Here is a 17942-nt window from a genome sequence, read left to right as displayed (position 1 = left end):
GTCTCCTTAGGGTTAGGGGCATCCATAAAGTACGTGACGCTTATAGGAGAAGGGGGGTTCTGAAAAGTGTGACAAGCAATATATTAAGTATACGATAAACTCGTACGAAGGGGGGGGGGGGTGGAGGGGGCTTGAAATTCCCATTTTTTTGCGTGACGTACTGAATGGATGCCCCTTAAGGAGATTTTAACAGCCCTACTAAATGTTAAATGTTTGAAAAGGGTCTTGTCGAAATGAATGTAATTTGTTACCTTTTCTATAATAAACCAACCTTGGAAAAGGTCCGTTACGGGTCGAAACGTCGGATTAAGAAACATAAGGTTGTTTTTGACCTCACAATCGGACGGACTGAAAAGCCAAAAAAAAAATAATATAAATGAAATACCTCTAATAAAGCCTATTATTTTGTTTTTTTTTTGTGAGTTTTATTCGATGATAGTCAGTCCATCGATCAATTTGGTTGAAAATGTAATTTGCAGTGTTAGTAAATTTCTTAGTGTTTAACTCGTGCTTACCCTTACAAAAAAAAATCAATTGATCAGCTGATTAACCATCATTTGATAAAGTGATATCGTATGGTAATCTCTTTTCAATTTAGCAAAAAAAAAATGTCAATATAATTACACCTAAGAGATTGACTACAGAGGAAATGACAGTAAAAAAATACATCCGAGAGACTGAGACAAGCTTCATGCTCTACAAAATTCAGAAGCATCATTTGTTATTCGAATTAATCTCAGTAGCTCAGCAGTAAAACGAATCTGCAAGAGAGTAGATTAAATTTTGCCTTTACCATTGCAGAAGAGCAGCTGGTTGCAAATTGAATTTCTAATCAATGACACTCATTCAGCAACAGTCCGTACGTAAGAGTATAGTAACATATGGCAACGGAAGATATTCATTTCCTTTCTTCCGCTCACTCTGTCTTCTCGGTTGGGGAACTTCCCCCACTAACCAATCGTTCCATTGCGGCAGGATATTCGCAAATGTGTAACAATTGCAGCGACCCCCTCCCCCTACATATGTTGGCTTATACAACATCAGTAGGTAGGTGATGATGGCGCTGTCCGTCTACTAGTAGTTGTTGTATTTGACCATCATAACATCGTTCATATGGGAAACACAGTGGTTCAATGTGTTGGAGGAGGTGACCAATATAAACATTCTTGAGTGTTGAGTACGAAATGAAATCTCAACATAATGATTTGAAAATTGTGCATTTATAACTTATTTCTGAAACCTTCAACGCTGTCACATAGTTCGGTATCTAGTGACACTTTTGAAAATACGCTATTGAAAATAAGTTTTGTAACTTCTAGAATATTTTTTTCATTTTTCAACTTACAGCATTTCCACTGTGAAATGAAGGCCAACATACACGCAGAAAAATGCCGCGTGATGGATAATGCGCAGGTATTCACGACAGCATCCACAAAAAATTGATCGGTTTCGCCTTTTTTGTCTTTTTTAGTCGTTCTCCTCCCCATCCGCTTACCGACGCTCTAAAAATAGATTTCCGAGCTCCCGCAGTTGCTGTCGTCACCAACACAATCATATTCCGGGTTTGTTAGTGACAAAAGTGCAGTCATTTGAATCAATCCATTATTTCATGTTGAAAATACCATATCTCTGTTTGTTTTAACAAACTGTCAAAAATTCAATAGAACAGTTCAGTTTAAACTAGAAATCAGTTTGTCGCTATAGTAAACTGAAAAATCGGTTGATTTGAACTAGAATTTAATTGTGTTTACAATTTATTTTTCTGCGTGTACTACTGAATGCTTCCGAAGGGTGAAAGTGTTTGAAACTTCCGGTGATCAGAGCTATTTAATGTAGAATATAGCCAAGCCATATTTGTGTCAGTACAGACTGCAGAGACACAGAAAGCAATTTGCTTCCATACATATTAGGTAGATGCTAGATGGGCTATGAGTAGTATTAAAACAATTAAAAAGTATCTGTGCTTGATTGTATGATGAGTAGTGAGGGGTCCTCCAATACTAGTTAAAGTTTCAAATAGAACTGCTGCTGCAATTTTGAATTTCAGTTAATCAAGAATTTGCATTCCAAGATTTTAGCCCTTTTCTAGGTTATGTTGGGATCAAGAACATTCGACGCACTGGTGGTTTATCTATGAAAAAAGCGGTCGTTTGATAACTTTGGAAAACCCCTGGTACTTCTATTCCGCTTCATAACCAAGATGACACCAATTGGATAACACTTTTTGGTGTATGCAAATTGTATGACATATAGATTGTTTGAAATCCATTTCACACTCCATGCATCCTATTCATATTCAAATTTCGACTTATTCTGTTGCTGTGAACTGACTCCACCAGCCAGCTGCAGCCTGAACAAATATTGTAATCCGCACCATTATAAATCGCAATCAGCTAATTTTCCGTATCCGTTCTCTCTTTCTTTTGTTCCAGGTAATTCAACCATCATTAAGAGAAATCGCAACTGAGACTAAACTAGAGCACACCCCTGCATGCTGATGATGCTGCTTTTTGAACTAAACTGTCGGAAATCAAAGAGCATAACGCAGAGGCACGCTGACCTGCTGCGGCTGTAGAGTGTAGGGCCACGTCTGGCGGGAGTGAACGTGGTGAAAATCAATTTCGGCCGGGTCAAAACCATAAATCACTGTCGGGTTTCTGCGTGCGCTAATGATAAATAGTGGTCTTGATGAATGGGAGTTTTTCGATGACAACTTGTTTTGCGGTTTATTGGATTTAGTATTTTTATTTCAGCAATTTTTGGCAGAATTGTTGGTAATCAATAAGTACGAATTACTAGGTGTTTCATCTAATTTTACTGAACGTTAGTAATGTGTTGCTTGATGCGTCCAGCTTAGAAAATATTCAGCAATGTTTAGTACAATTATTAAATATTGAAAAAAATATTTCAACTTCAAACATTTCAAACAAATTGAAATATTGTACAGAAAACATTGAAAATTGAATGCTTTGTCGTACATAACTATAGCTCGTATCTCGATAATCACACGAAATTGAAACGACTAGGTAAATGGTTGCAATTACCTCACCTCAAATAATTCAGTTATCTGCTGCCTGCTGTCTCCTTCAGATAACGATCTTGATCTTGCGCTGCAAAAGATACAGAAGACCTTGTCAGTTCTGTCTGCACCTAGGACGCATAGTCGATGTCGTCGTTCACCCTTTCGATTGTGTGGACCTACTCCATAAATGCGAAGAAGGCGGAAACGGCAAAGTCAATTCAGACGACGACCACGACACTGACTTCTTAATAGTGGCTCACTTAAGCTAGCTGTACAGTATGCGGCAGGAAAAAATGCGAAAGTGTTTTTCAACTTCAAACCTCATTTTCGTCCATTTGACATTAACCAATCTATGTTTCAACGTTCCATGATCTATAATAGGCTAGTTTTCTGAAAAGTTAATTAAAAAATTTCCCATTTTGGTCACTAACCTTTACAGGGCGGCGCCTGAAGATGAAGACAACCAGAATTTTCAAACCGCAGAAAATCGCACAGGTCGCTAAATTTCGCATCTGATAAAACCAAATTTTTGATTTTCTCTACAATATCATCAAATATATGTACTTATTTCATCTGGTATGTGAAACTACATGGCTCTGGATCAGTGTGGTCTGGTTGTTCATAGAATTTGAGCTAGTTTTGTTACTGTTATAGTCATTTTGTTTAATGACCATTGGGCGCGCAGTTTATTGATATCCGCTAATTAGGCCTACATTATCACATGTTAAACATCAAATGTGTTCATTTTTATTTTTCAGTGCTAGAATATAGACATTGACTGATACACTGTCATGAAAAAATAGTAATATATATCCCATATTTAGCGTGTAATAGTGCCTTGAACTTTTCGCATTTTTTCCTGCCGCACCCTGTAGTGTATATCATACAGAAACAGAAATACTGCAGCGATCGTATGATCAGCTACTGCTCTGCTCGGTCAATGATCGTTAATTAGACATAATTAAATCCGCTTTTGCATCGTCGCACATATGTGCGAATTGTGGTACTGCAGTGTCGTTGGTGTTGTCGCGTTCAGACAACCCAGAAGGTTAACTCTGAAATCTTATTAAATTTTCATGTCGCATGAGTTTATGAGTTGGCACTGGGAGAAATTGTTACGAAAATATGTTTAAGGAATACAGACTACAATAAATTCTGTTTTTACGCCATTGATGCGTCATTATACAATGTTCGCGTATCTTCGAAAAATCGCGCAAAAACAGGCGTTCCGCAAATGGTCAAAATCGCTTGAAAAGCGTCGCTTGATTTCGGGAAAAACGCATAAAAAATTGTGCCAAATTAAATCGCATTATACACCAAGCAATGGGAAATCACTCAAGATGACCACTAGCGTAAGCAGTTTTTTTTTTTCTCACTTATGAATACAAGGAAGAGCAGGATGAAAAAAGGGGCCAAGGTCCTGGAGGAATTCAAGAATGCTCTTAGTCGAATCCTTGAGTGAATCCTGGGAGTTATCACTGAAGTGGCCTCAGAATATTTTAGACAAGTAGGAAAAATTTTAAGAGGAATGTCGAGAGAAATCCTGAAAAAAAATCCCTGAACTAATCTCTGATGGAACCCCGGGAGAAATCCTTGAGGTATTCCTAGGAGATATCCTTGCTTCAAGTCCCTCAAATCATTGAAAAAAACAGGGAAATGTGTTATAAGGAATCTTTAAAGATCATTATCCCTTCTAAGATGTTAGATTTTTCGCACCACGGCGGTGAAGTGCACGTTCAGCGTGTCTGTCTGGCTCATATTGACCCCAACACCCTTCTAGGGTTAAATAATTTACAAGATCCCGCGGAAAATCTCCGTAGACATCTCAGGAAGAATTATGGGAGGAATCCTGAGAAGAATTCCAGGAGCAAACGGTTGGTGGCTGCAAGAATTCCGGAAGTGAATCCTTGATGAATCCTTTGAAGATTGCTTGATTGGTGAAATTTTAAGAGCAATCCCCGAAAAAAAAATCCGAGAAGAGTCCTGTGAAGAATTTCTCGAGTAATTCTGGAAGGAGTCCCTGGTGGCGAAAATGCTTTCGGCACCTGGCATCGTTTGACTCATTTGTCTATAACTCAGTTCAGAAACCTAATCGTGCCTACGATGTAAAGTGCTAGTAACACCTACTCATACTAAACGTTCGAAAAATCCGATGAAGAGGCAAGAAATAAAGAAAACTACCCAAAGTTTTGCTCAAACAGCATCAAATTAGGCAAATAATCATAATGCTCACGCTTTTTGCGTCATTTTATTGCAGAAACGGAGAACTTACCTTCTCACCATACAAAAATTCAGCTCATTACTACAAATCTAGTACTTCATGATTTCGTCGGTTTTCCTTAGACAATGTGATTAAATATAAAATGTGAGTTCGCAGACGCTAAGAAATGTGCTAAATTTTTATCGGGATTTGTACAGCAATTGTACAGGGATTATTCTAGAAATTCCTCTAGGAGTTCATACTGAGATTCATCTAGAAATTACTAAATGGATTATATTGGCCTATTTTAGTTTCTTTTGGAATGTCTTCGGCTGTTTTTTTTCTGAGATTCCCACAAGGGATTCTTGGAGAAATGTTTTCCCTGAAAGAATTATTGGAGGAAACTCGGAAGTATCTTGTAGAAAATTCATTAAGAAATTGTATGAGGAATTCGTCGAACAACCCCTGTAAGAATTGTATAAGGAATTTATGGATGAATTTCATACGGATCTTCTGAAGTAATTTTGTATGAATTCCAATAACAAAATCTTCTTGAAGGATTTCGTAACAAACTCCGAGAGGACTTCCATTGCATAGATTTGCGAAAATTAAAAAAAAAACTGTTAAAACAAATCCGGAAGCAATTTCTAAAGGCAACCCGGTAATACATAGTTTCGAGAGGAATCCCTGAAGATATTGCTGGAAGAATCCCGCAAAGTGTCCTTAAAGGAATCTCGGGTAGAATTTCTGGAGGATTGCTGGAAGAAAATCTTGTAGCAATCAAGGAAAAAAACTTCTGGTAAAATTACGAAAGGAACTTTTGAAGGAATCCTGGATGAAATTACTCCTTGAGGAATCCCAGAAGAAACACCTAGAGGAATCCAGGAACTAATTCCTGGAAGCATTACATAAAGAACTCCTGGGGAAACCACTGAAGAAATTCCTGGTGGATGCTGGAATAGAATTCTGGGAAAATTGCGAAAGAAATTCCTGAAGGTATCCCGAAAGGAATTCCATCACTATCAGATGGATTTCTATCATTTATTCAGCTAAAAATTAATAAGTACTGTGTGAACAAAGGGTCCTGACCGTTGGCTCTCAAAGAGGATAGAAATAGAATTATAATGCAACTTTCATTTCAAAATTTGGTCGACCCAATTCTGAATTACACGGAAAACCATTTTTCGTCTAGATTTAGGAAAAATATGTAAGTTTAGGTAAACTTTTTATATTAAAAATTTCGCATGAAATTTGTGATACCTTACCTACGAATCAAATCTTCCAATAGAGTCTAAGAATGAGTGGATCAAATGAAAGATGACTGAGATATGATGATGATGATGATGATGATGATGATGATGATGATTGAAGTGTACCCACCATGATCGCAAGGATTACCTATGGCTGCAGAATCACTCCGGGAGGGGATGATCTACCTGATGGTTTGTTGTAGCAGGGTGAGTTAAAATTCCTGAATTCCTTCGGTAGTCAACATAAAGTTGCTATCTCATGACAAAAGTCTGGCAAATCCACGAACTTAAGTCCGGGCATCAGTTTATTTAACTCCCTTAGGCTACCCCCCCCCGTGTGTGTGTAAACCCCGTCATATAAAAATGAAAATTGTAAGTAATATATTATAATACAAAGACAATGGAAAGTTAAATAAGATGAATCTCAATTGTTATCTCTACCCAAGTAAGGATGGGATGAAATAGGCAAAAATCCGGTTTTAAATATGTCAACAAAAATTAATTACCTTCTTCCGCTGAAATTGAACACGTTTGAATGGATACATACCAAAGGTTGAGCTGTCCCTAGCTACCCTATCCCTCTTTCCGGCTCCCGGCAACTTGCTTGTCCAGGACGCACACATCATAGAAGATAGAAGTGGCAGAACTGGATCTTACCCTGTTTGAAGCTGCACGGGCCGAGTTTCCGCACCAAAGTTGCCATTCCAATGCCCAAGACCATTCCAGGCCAAGACGGACGGTGCCGTGCCAGAGTGTAGCACTTCAGCCAAGGTCGTACTTGCCCGTTCACGGATGATTCCAGCACGTACACATTTCCTCCAATAGGCCGTCCCGATCACTTCACCGTTTATCAAGCGTCACAAGCTTTCGGTTGTAAAGTACTTGTATACCAGCCTTGGTTAGTTCTTCACACATTTCCAACAATCAGCCGAAATGAGTCAGTAGTGTGCGGTAGTTCGGCAGCAGCAAAGTTTCGCGCGCTCGCTTTGCTAGATTTTTGCGATTTTTTTTTTCCTCTTCCCTCTGCGGGGCTCCGACGACGGGACGCCAAGCAGTCAGTAGTGTGCGGTAGTTCGGCAGCAGCAAAGTTTCGCGCGCTCGCTTTGCTAGATTTTTGCGTTTTTTTTTCCTCTTCCCTCTGCGGGGCTCCGTCGTCGGAGACGCCAAGCAGTCAGTAGTGTGCGGTAGTTCGGCAGCAGCAAAGTTTCGCGCGCTCGCTTTGCTAGATTTTTGCGTTTTTTTTTCCTCTTCCCTCTGCGGGGCTCCGTCGTCGGAGACGCCAAGCAGTCAGTAGTGTGCGGTAGTTCGGCAGCAGCAAAGTTTCGCGCGCTCGCTTTGCTAGATTTTTGCGATTTTTTTTTTCCTCTTCGCTCTGCGGGGCTCCGACGACGGGATGCCAAGCAGTCAGTAGTGTGCGGTAGTTCGGCAGCAGCAAAGTTTCGCGCGCTCGCTTTACTAGATTTTTGCGATTTTTTTTTCCTCTTCGCTCTGCGGGGCTCCGACGACGGGACGCCAAGCAGTCAGTAGTGTGCGGTAGTTTGGCAGCAGCAAACTTTCGCGCGCTCGCTTTGCTAGATTTTTGCGTTTTTTTTTCCTCTTCCCTCTGCGGGGCTCCGTCGTCGGAGACGCCAAGCAGTCAGTAGTGTGCGGTAGTTCGGCAGCAGCAAAGTTTCGCGCGCTCGCTTTGCTAGATTTTTGCGATTTTTTTTTTCCTCTTCGCTCTGCGGGGCTCCGACGACGGGATGCCAAGCAGTCAGTAGTGTGCGGTAGTTCGGCAGCAGCAAAGTTTCGCGCGCTCGCTTTACTAGATTTTTGCGATTTTTTTTTCCTCTTCGCTCTGCGGGGCTCCGACGACGGGATGCCAAGCAGTCAGTAGTGTGCGGTAGTTCGGCAGCAGCAAAGTTTCGCGCGCTCGCTTTACTAGATTTTTGCGATTTTCTTTCCCCTTCTCTCTGCGGGGCTCCGACGACGGGACGCCAAGCAGTCAGTAGTGTGCGGTAGTTCGGCAGCAGCAAAGTTTCGCGCGCTCGCTTTGCTAGATTTTTGCGAGAGTGAGTTTTTGGAGGCAAAGTGTACAGGCCGCGTTTTCATTCGGTCGTCGTAGTCGTCTATTTGACTGCTCATCTTCGTACGGGGCGATTTATGATACGATAAATGCAACAAACAACATTTTTTGCGATTTTAGTCAACAGACATTGAAATGTTCGTCACGTCAAGTGTCGGCCCAAGTTCCAAAGCCACGTTGGTTCAAATCACTTTATTTTCTCTTTCGTTAATTTTCGCACTTCGAAAACTATCTGAATGGTTCGTCATCTTCGATGTCGGCATGTGTTCTGTTTTAGTCCAAATGAAAATATGTGGTTTGATATTAATAGGGTTGCATGAATCACTCCACTTACCAAAGTGAACTCATATCATGCGCCCTTTCCCCTCCCCACTAACAAAAAGTCCTTCCCATGACAGACGTGGAGACGCAGAGGTGATCTCGGTCTTTAGTAAGCAACGCACGTCATAATAACATTCCTTTCCTTCCTCGATGACCGTAAGGACGTGGCCGGCGCCGTTATTGACCTAATAAAGTTTGGAATTCTCGAAGATGCACATTGAGGACGGTAAGCTACTCCCAAGCTCCGTCTGTTGGTTCCTTGTGCAACTTCGATTGTTCTGGTCAATCACGGAGTAGCAACTACGAATAGTACGGTCATCTATGCTCATGCTCATGCTCATGCTCATTTCCAACAATCAGCCGAAATTAAAAAAAAAAAAGAGATTGACAGGTACAATAAATCACGGAGCGAAAATTTTCGCGTCCGTACTAGGGCGCCGCACACTACGATCTCGATGAAAGATGACTGAGATATGACCGCAAAACAATTCCATGATTTTGAAGGGGTGACCCCAAATTTTAACGCTGGGGTGTACGCTGTTAAGTGAATCCGGCGAATCCCTTGCGTAAACATTGCGATCACAAAAAGTAGTTATTGATTACCAAATCGACAATTTGTAATGCTTCATTCGTAATCTCATGAAGCATTCTAGTAGACCACTGCATGAAATTCTCTCGTTCTCTTTCACTCTTACAGAAACTTTGTAAACAACAAGGCCAAGAAACGTCAAAATCCCATACAAAATCAAAACAATACAGTGCCCTATAAGGAGGTAATCATGACATACACAGCGATTTATGCTGGTTTGCATCATACAAATTTGTTAAAAACGAAACATGGGAAACTTGACAAGATGCCATATTTATAATTTTGAAATGTCATTACATAATACAGTAATCAAGGATGGGAACACTCACTTGCAGAGAGTTACACTCACTTGATGTTTTCTCAGCTTAGAAGCGTGCAATGGACGACTTTTGCCTTGTGGTTTTGTCTAAAAGTTTGCCGAATTGATAAGATGTCGCACACGCATATAAAAGTCGTGACAGAGCTGTGAAAGCGACTCTCCACTAGGTGAGTGTAATTAACATTCACCTCGTGGAAAGTTGCCTTCGCAGCTTCTTCACGACATTGATATGCGTGTGCGACCCCTACTCTATTCGGCAAACTTTTAGACAAAACCATAAGACAAAAGTCGTCCATACATCATTTCTTGATTGCACGCTTCTGAGCTGAGAAAACATCAAGTGAGTGTAACTCTCTGCAAGTGAGTGTTCCCATCCTTGACAGTCATTGCCCAATTATGGGTCACGCTACTGGAAATTACTCATAATTGTGGGTGACCCATGATTGTGCTATGACTGTACTATGTAATACTAAATTATGTCAGTCATTTCATCAGATCAACTTTGAAGAACGAACTATGAATTGAAGAAGAGAAATATCTGATTAAAAATTCAACTTGTCTTTCGGCTGCACATTTGAATGACGGCTTTGGCAGTTTCTTAAGCTATTATTAGTCAGGGTGCTATAAGTCGTACAACCCGTAACGTGAGTAGATCACCTTGGAATGGTGCGTTACGGTGTAAGATCTACCATATCAAGTTTTGATCTTGCTTTTTTACAGCCTGGTTTATTTAACCGTTATGTGACCGGCAAACTTTTTGCTTTTTTCTACACCGTGTATTTTAAATGGGTGCTGGGTACCCGGGTACCCTGCCGGCCACATAAGGGTTAAATGCAGGAACATTCCAGGATCAAGATTTGGTATGCTTTTTTACTCTATTTATGTATTTATTTTTTTACCCTTTTCATTTTTCACTGCTAATATACCGTTTGTTTTAGTGGGATGGAGGTAACTTTAACCTATATATAAATAACAATTCACAAAAATGTAACAGTGGAGAACGTATCACAATTTTATACTATTTTCTATTTCAGATTTGCAAGCAGGCAATCAGCGGCGAAGTATCATATTCTTTAGAAAGGTCAAGATTACCGTACGATTCAGTGACAAGTAGACCACGTTTTCCGCGTCGATTTATTTGTGTCGAGTTCCATAATTTCGTTTTTTTTTTCGAACATATTTCGAACAATATTTTTTTTGTTCATCACATCTTCTACTTATATTACGTATTGCGAACATTCGCGGATAATAAATATGTGCAACGGTTTTATTATCCGCAGTCTTATTAACACGGGAACGCGAAAAAAAGTAATACAAGAACATAGGTGATACTCAAAAGCAACGATTTTAGTAATTTAGCTGTCCAGTTTTCTCGTAAAGCTACGGCGTGGGTTTCGGTTTTTCAGCTTTGGCAGTAACACTAAACGGAATTGCAAAATTGCATACAGTTATTTGCTAACTGAGGAACGATAAGCTTAAAACGTGCGTTATAACGAGTTGATCCGACATAAGCGTGGTTTAAAAAATATTCATACCCGTTATATAATTAAATTTAATACACAAACATACAATAAAATTATTGTAATCTTCTGACAGCCGACTGGTGGAAGACTTAATCATATCAAGGGTTGCATAGCTCACATCACTTACCAATGTGAATCCAGATCTATGTAACTTTCTATCCCTTCCCACTTACAAATTTCCTTCCTGTGACAACCGTGGGGATGCGGAGGTACACACGGTCTCTAGTAGCAACGGATGTCACACTAACATTCCTTCCCTTCCCCGATGACCGTAAGGACGTGGCCGACGCCAGTACTGACAATATAAAGTTTTGAACCTCCAAAATGCACATTCAGGATGGAAAGTTTCACCCAGGCCTCATCCTTTTGGTTCCCTGTGCAATGTTGACCGTTCTGGTCAGTAACGGAGTAGCAACTACGAATTGTACGGTCATCTCATGCTCATGCTCATGCTATAGTCAGGGTCAGGGTGATATAAGTCGTACAGGTACAAGGTTTTGCATGAAGTTATATCAGTCACACTGTAACGCAAAAAAAATGCCGGATCATAGAGCCGAATATTCGATAAACATAATGATTCTAAGATAGCACAGCCGTTAGGCTAAAACATTGTTTAGACAAATTGGAGAAAAAAAAACAATTTTTGAAGATATAAAAACTTTACTTCATTTACCTCACAGACAGTGTCAATGCTAAAAACAACATTTTCTTTGTATCTATTTGATATATAAAATCAAGATCATAAAATTCTGGGGAATAGGCCATTCTGGGACTTCGTTTCTAGGGAATGCCCCTTTTCTGTGGAAAGGCATTCTAAGGTTTGAATTTCTGGGCCTACAATCGAACCAATCTGGAAGGTGATTTTCCCATGCAATTTTCTCAAAACGTTTTCCTAAACGACTTTCTTTTTGTGTTAAAATCGAAACGTCGTAATATGAAAAATCCCGCCCCTTCAAATGCTTCCTCTTTTGTTTTCAGCTGACTAGAAGTATTACAGCGATTTGTTCAAATGAAATTTGGTACAAATAATAAACATATGCTTACAATCTTCAACCAATTTGGCCGAAACATTACGTATTTTTTGTGTCCAAATTAGTGCAGATACTTTATAAAAGGCGATATTTATTTCCTAAAACATGTTTTCTTATGGTAACTGCCAAAAAAAAACTTGACAAAGTTTTATCAGAAACGAGTACATTAATTCTTTCAGTGCACATTCATAAGTATTCCACTGTAGATATTACCAGCAGCATTGGTCGTTTGCTAATTAAAGCTTTATCGGACGATCTTGAGCGACCGCTCAACTCAACTGCTGTCCCTGTTAAATAATGGATGCGGTTTAGTACCACGCCACCAACCAACCAACCAGGCCTAGTACCTAGTAGCACAACACAACAGATGCAAACGATTTATTCTAATAAAAGTGCTAGAACTAGTTTAGTTGTATTCCCCCGTGCTGTGCCGGTAGGGGCGACAGACTGCCGGCAAATATAACAACATAATAACATATCTCTGCACACGCAGTAGCGCTGCGCTGGTGAACGCAGCAGCTGCAGAAATGCTGTGAACGAAACTTGTATACTCTGGAGCTTACTACGAGTACTCCGTACTTTCTCTGGCTTCTGCTTTGCGCGAATTGATGGCGATGATGTCGCCAATGACACCCGGTTGGTCGGTCACCAGCACATCACATCAAGTGTCGTCAACCGGGTTCAGAGAACTACCCGGCGCCTTCGAGAGCTGTGGGTCGTTGTATCGTTTCCTCAATGCTGTTGTTTTTTTTTGTGAGAATAATGTGATTCTCCCGCGTAGATATGTCTACGAACTCGAGTTAAACATATTAATAGTAAAAAAGGGGGGAATAAATTCCCGTTAGGTTCCGCGAAGCAGCAAATTCTCTATGATCACAGGGTGAAGTACCCGTAGGACGGTCGAGTTGTAGTATCAATATTGCACCTGATTTTGTATTTCTTTCAGAAAACACATTATCGAGTAGTTCTGATCTTAAGATATCTGAGGCACCGAACTGTAACGGATCGTTGTTTAAATTTAATTCCATCTCTCCAGAAGTTCTTCCGCAACATTAATTTGTCCAATTCAGTCTATTTCCACACATATTTCACTGCAGTAGTCACTCGTATCCACATAGATATAAAGCTACCGGCAGTTAACGCCGGAAGGTGTCTTCCTCCCGTTCAGTTGCACTATGACTATACAAACAGCAGGCCGGCATAGCAAGGCGTTGTGAGTGAGTGACTAGTTACCTCTAGGTACATCAGATTCGACACCAGCGCAAAAGGCATCGGGGCCCCCATAAAACTTCATACGGGGGAAAACTTTCTCACCTACTGCTTGTACCGCCGAACCGGCGATGTAGTCTGTCTGTCTGATTGTCTGTAGTGTCTACCATCAGCTAGCGTTCGTATAACCCACAACTACGGCGCGCAAAGTGTATTTTTTCTCGGTTCGTTCCGTACCAATCTCTTTTCTTTTGCTCCGGTTGTTTTTTGCGCCACTCATTGACTTACTTCGAGGGGGTTACTACCTACTGTCTGTTTCTGTAATGATGAACTTTTGCAGCGCAACGGATCAGATTTTAAGATCGAGACTGTAACAATCCGGCGAACCGGCCAACGACCGACCGAAATGGCTTAATGATGTATGCCTACGAACACTGTGCCTTTTTGGTTCAGTACAAGTAAGATGCCGTTCGTTGTTCTTTTTAAAGATTAGCGTTCCGAATTAGCTCTACTTCTATAGAGCTGGTTGTCAGATTGGGCAAGGTTAGTTTCAGAATCACCAAGCACGATTTGACGAAGACCGTTTTTATGACCCAAAGTGCAAATAAGTATCAAATTGTTCAAACAAGAAAAAAATCACTCTATACTAGTCAGTTTTAGAACAAAACAATTATTTCCTTATCTCTGGAGAAAGTAATTTGAAACGTAAAGTTTGACTAAGGTCTAAAGAGGTACATAGAAATAAAAAAATGGGCATATAAGTTGATAAATTGGGGTGAAGTGTCAGTCTTGTTAAATATATTGCGTGAGAATATTGTGGATTTGGCTGGTGCTTTCTTTAGTCACAACACCTTTCGGGATAGATCAAGTCATATTAATATAGACGAGCATAGCCGAGACAGGGAAAAACTGTCTCATTGTGTAAAGAACAAGTTTAAAGAAAGCTGTAACCCGTTGGTTGATTCTCGAGCAATCGCGCTGTTGTATTTTGTACAACACGTTGAAAAAATCTCGCTTTTTGTGCTCAGCATTAGCGTGATGCTGACGGTGGTGGCCAACCGCGTGAGTTACGGAAGGTTAAATTTGAAAGGTTATCGGTGCAGGGCTTTGCCAAAATGACGAGATTCGAGCTTGATGCAAAAAATTTCCCATACCGGGAATCGAACCCGGGCCTTCTGGGTGAAAGCCAGATATCCTAGCCACTAGACCATATGGGATAGGTGATGAACTCCTAACCAATGGCTAATAAAATCCTAGCCCCCGACACATTTCGCATTAATCATCTCCACCAGCACACCGCCACTCACCAAGGCGAGCACCGACGAACCGCTCAAACGAATGAAATCCAAAGAAACATCGAATGAACGCCGCGACGACGGAGAGAGAGAGAGAGAGAGAGAGCGCATGCGCCTCTCTGCTCTTTGACGTCTAAAAATAGCACCTACCAAACAGCTGTGCGGTAGACGCCCGGTTCGTTCATCCAATCCACTCACCGGCTATCAGCTATCCATCCCTCTGTTGCCTGACCAAGCAGTTTCTGACATTACTCTCTTCGTATGGATACGAGAGGGACGTTGAAACGTTCGTCACTTCTGCTACGGAGGTTCATATGATAAAAAGAGAATGTTGGGACCTAAAGCTGATTTGACTTGAATGTTTTATTATCGAATTCGGTACTATATTCTAAAGTGTAGGCCGCGATCCTACATACTTGGTAATTTTATCATTATTGGTATTTTCATTCTTATTTTCTTTAATTTATGCATCATAAAATATAACCTTTCTATAATACGATTAAAAATAAAATAGCATTCAACAATAAATGAGATAAAATCGTTTAATATTATTATAGATTGAATTGTTGATTTTTTTTTTATTAATTTTATTTGAAATTTATTATCAAACTTCTTTCTACAGGGATTTTCGGTCTTGATATGTTGAGCTTTTTCGCCTTTTTAGTTTGTGTTTCAATACATAGCGCATGATGGTACTCTGGCTGCTGGGATTCAACAGTCCCATATTGTCTAGTGGTTAGGATATCCGGCTCTCACCCGGAAGGCCCGGGTTCGATTCCCGGTATGGGAAACTTTTTGCCTGGGTAGATATTCTAAGAATTCAACCGTACTCACCAGCCAGCACAACCCAGTGATTCCCAAATGTCAAGTCAGACCGGACCATGCGCTCTTTAAGGATTTTGGCAAAATGTCCTGCAAGCACTTGGGTGATATCAAATCAAGCGCGTTGTTTTCCAAAATACTGTCACTCTTCTATGTAATGAAACAACCGCATCAAAAAAACGTCGAAAAGTTTAGAATTGTCGAATTATATCCAATGCTTATCTTTATCTATCGCCTAGTCCACTATGCACATGTGTCAATCCTTTGGGCCAGGATCAGCCGACGAAGTTATTGCAAACTACTCCTTCATTAACCCTTATGTGGCCGAAAGGGTACCCAGCGCCCATTTAAAAAGCACGGTGTAAAAAAAGCAAAAAGTTTTTCGGGCACATTACGGTTAAGAGAAACATATGAGTTGGATTTGAGACATCATTGACGTCTTTAAAAATATCCTGAACACCAAGAAGTTTCCAAGAACAAAGTAATGGTTAGACCACTGCACCACTACATTCTGCAAAGTGACGTAAGCGACATTGATAGGTTTGGCCCATTTTTTGGTTATTATGCATACAGCTATTGGTTATCCTTCAAGTTTCTTTTCATAGATGATAGATTACGACTAGATCTTGCAATCTCATACAGCAGGCATACCACAGTGTTATTTTTACACCAGATATTATATATAATATATTGAAAAATGTTGAAATTTTGAATGGTGCTTACGTTACTTTGCAGAATTACGGCAGACCAGTAGCGTTAAATGCTGATTCTGAATATGGTTTACTACAGCGTTGCTTATGAATATGGAACAGTTGCTCATATTTATCTTGGTTTGTTCTATGTGTTCCAAATTGTTCTGGAATTCAGATCTTAAATACTTCAGATAATCAGGAGTAATGTTGTTTGTTTTAACAACAAATTGTAACATTGCATAATCTACCGTAATCCGTGAATCTGGTGTGAACTCGAAAGCTACTCATAGGCATTTTTAGGATAATGTAGGTCATCCAAACTGACTGGAAGTTTGGAACCTCAGATCTACACTCGTAAAAGTAATCATATCCACTGTACAGAGTAACGTTGCATAATCAACTATGGTTACGGAATCTGATTGAAGACTCTTAAATATTATTATAATTCAACTATTATTTATGCCACCTGCACCCCCCCACACCCTTGGAATTCTACGAACAATGTAGAACAACTGAACGTTCTTCAATACTGATATTTTTCTATATTTTTAGGATAATCAGTGTCGTCCAAAGAATCTGAAGCCAAGTCATTGACATCTGTAGCTGATACGTTAGTGATTTTTGTTATTAGGATTAACTGTTACATCACATATCCAACCCAGTTGGAATTGTAAGAATCATTTTCAAAATTCTTCTGGAATATTCCAGACCAACCAAACTATTCCCAAAAGTAGAATTTCTGGTCTATACTCGTAACAGTAGTCAAATCCATTTTACATAGTAACGTTGCATAATTAAGTATGATTACCGAACCCATTGCGAGATTAGATATGTAGATACACTTTTGGAACATTCAGGGTAGTCCAATCTTTCCTGGAATTCCCTTGGAATTGTATGCACATTTTAAAAGACTTTTTGGGGTAGTCCGGACCACTCAAACTACTCCAAAGAAAATACAAATTAATCTCCATTGTCACGAATTATTGTAGAATTAATATCTACCATAAAGTGACCAGATAATCAGAGCTCCAACGCGGGACATTAATTTGGAAAGATGTATAGTAAGGTGAAATCATGATCAAAATTTTTATTATTTTATTATAATTTTTTTTTGTTAACGAATATGCAAGATTTTTTTGTAGAATACGAAGCACTCGAAGGGTCACCATCCGTCCTAATTTAGCAGGACATGTTCTGATTTTGGTCTAAATTTGGCAAAATGTTTCTTAACAAATCCGAGGAGTTTTCTAGGCTGAGTAGATGGGAACCCTAAACACTCGTTTCTTCTACCAAGCATATGTTTCAACGTTGTGAGCTTCGCAGTAGTGGGGCAAACTCATAAACAAGTTTTTCTACATTGAAGCAACATGAAACAATGATTTTAATATTTCTTCTCTCAATTGCTTTTAAAATTAAAATAAGGTGGTTCAAACTTCGTACACAACTGAAACAAAAATTGTTTATTACAACATTGGTGCCTGACAAGCATGACGTGAACTCTACAATTTTTGAAATTATAATTACCCTCAAGGTGCCTGAAAATGCTCACCAATCTAGGTGTGAAGAATTAGCATTAAGTTAAAATTCACAAACATAAAGAAATT

At 39.8% G+C, this 17942-nt stretch overlaps 1 protein-coding gene and 2 non-coding genes across 8 annotated transcripts in view; 2 read left to right on the top strand and 1 right to left on the bottom strand.

Annotated features, from left to right (window-relative positions):
• LOC109406447 (coronin-1C) overlaps positions 1-17942 on the top strand; it is a 242486-nt gene that overhangs the window by 77037 nt on the left and 147507 nt on the right. Inside the window, exon 2 of one of the 6 annotated variants that reach the window (XM_062854029.1) lies at positions 2433-17895. The exons of the other annotated variants lie outside the window; for them this stretch is intronic. The gene's annotated coding sequence lies outside the window, so the exon portion shown is untranslated. The remainder of the gene's footprint in view (positions 1-2432; positions 17896-17942) is intronic. 6 annotated transcript variants of the gene reach the window in all.
• Positions 14675-14746, bottom strand: Trnae-uuc (transfer RNA glutamic acid (anticodon UUC)). The gene has a single exon. It is a non-coding gene; the product is annotated as a tRNA-Glu (tRNA).
• On the top strand, positions 15543-15614 carry Trnae-cuc (transfer RNA glutamic acid (anticodon CUC)). Its single transcript has one exon. It is a non-coding gene; the product is annotated as a tRNA-Glu (tRNA).

The sequence above is a fragment of the Aedes albopictus genome, chromosome 2, assembly GCF_035046485.1.
Source record: "Aedes albopictus strain Foshan chromosome 2, AalbF5, whole genome shotgun sequence".
Lineage (NCBI taxonomy): Eukaryota > Metazoa > Arthropoda > Insecta > Diptera > Culicidae > Aedes > Aedes albopictus.
The sequence above is the reverse complement of the archived record's forward strand: the minus strand, read 5'-3'. Positions and strand labels throughout refer to the sequence as shown.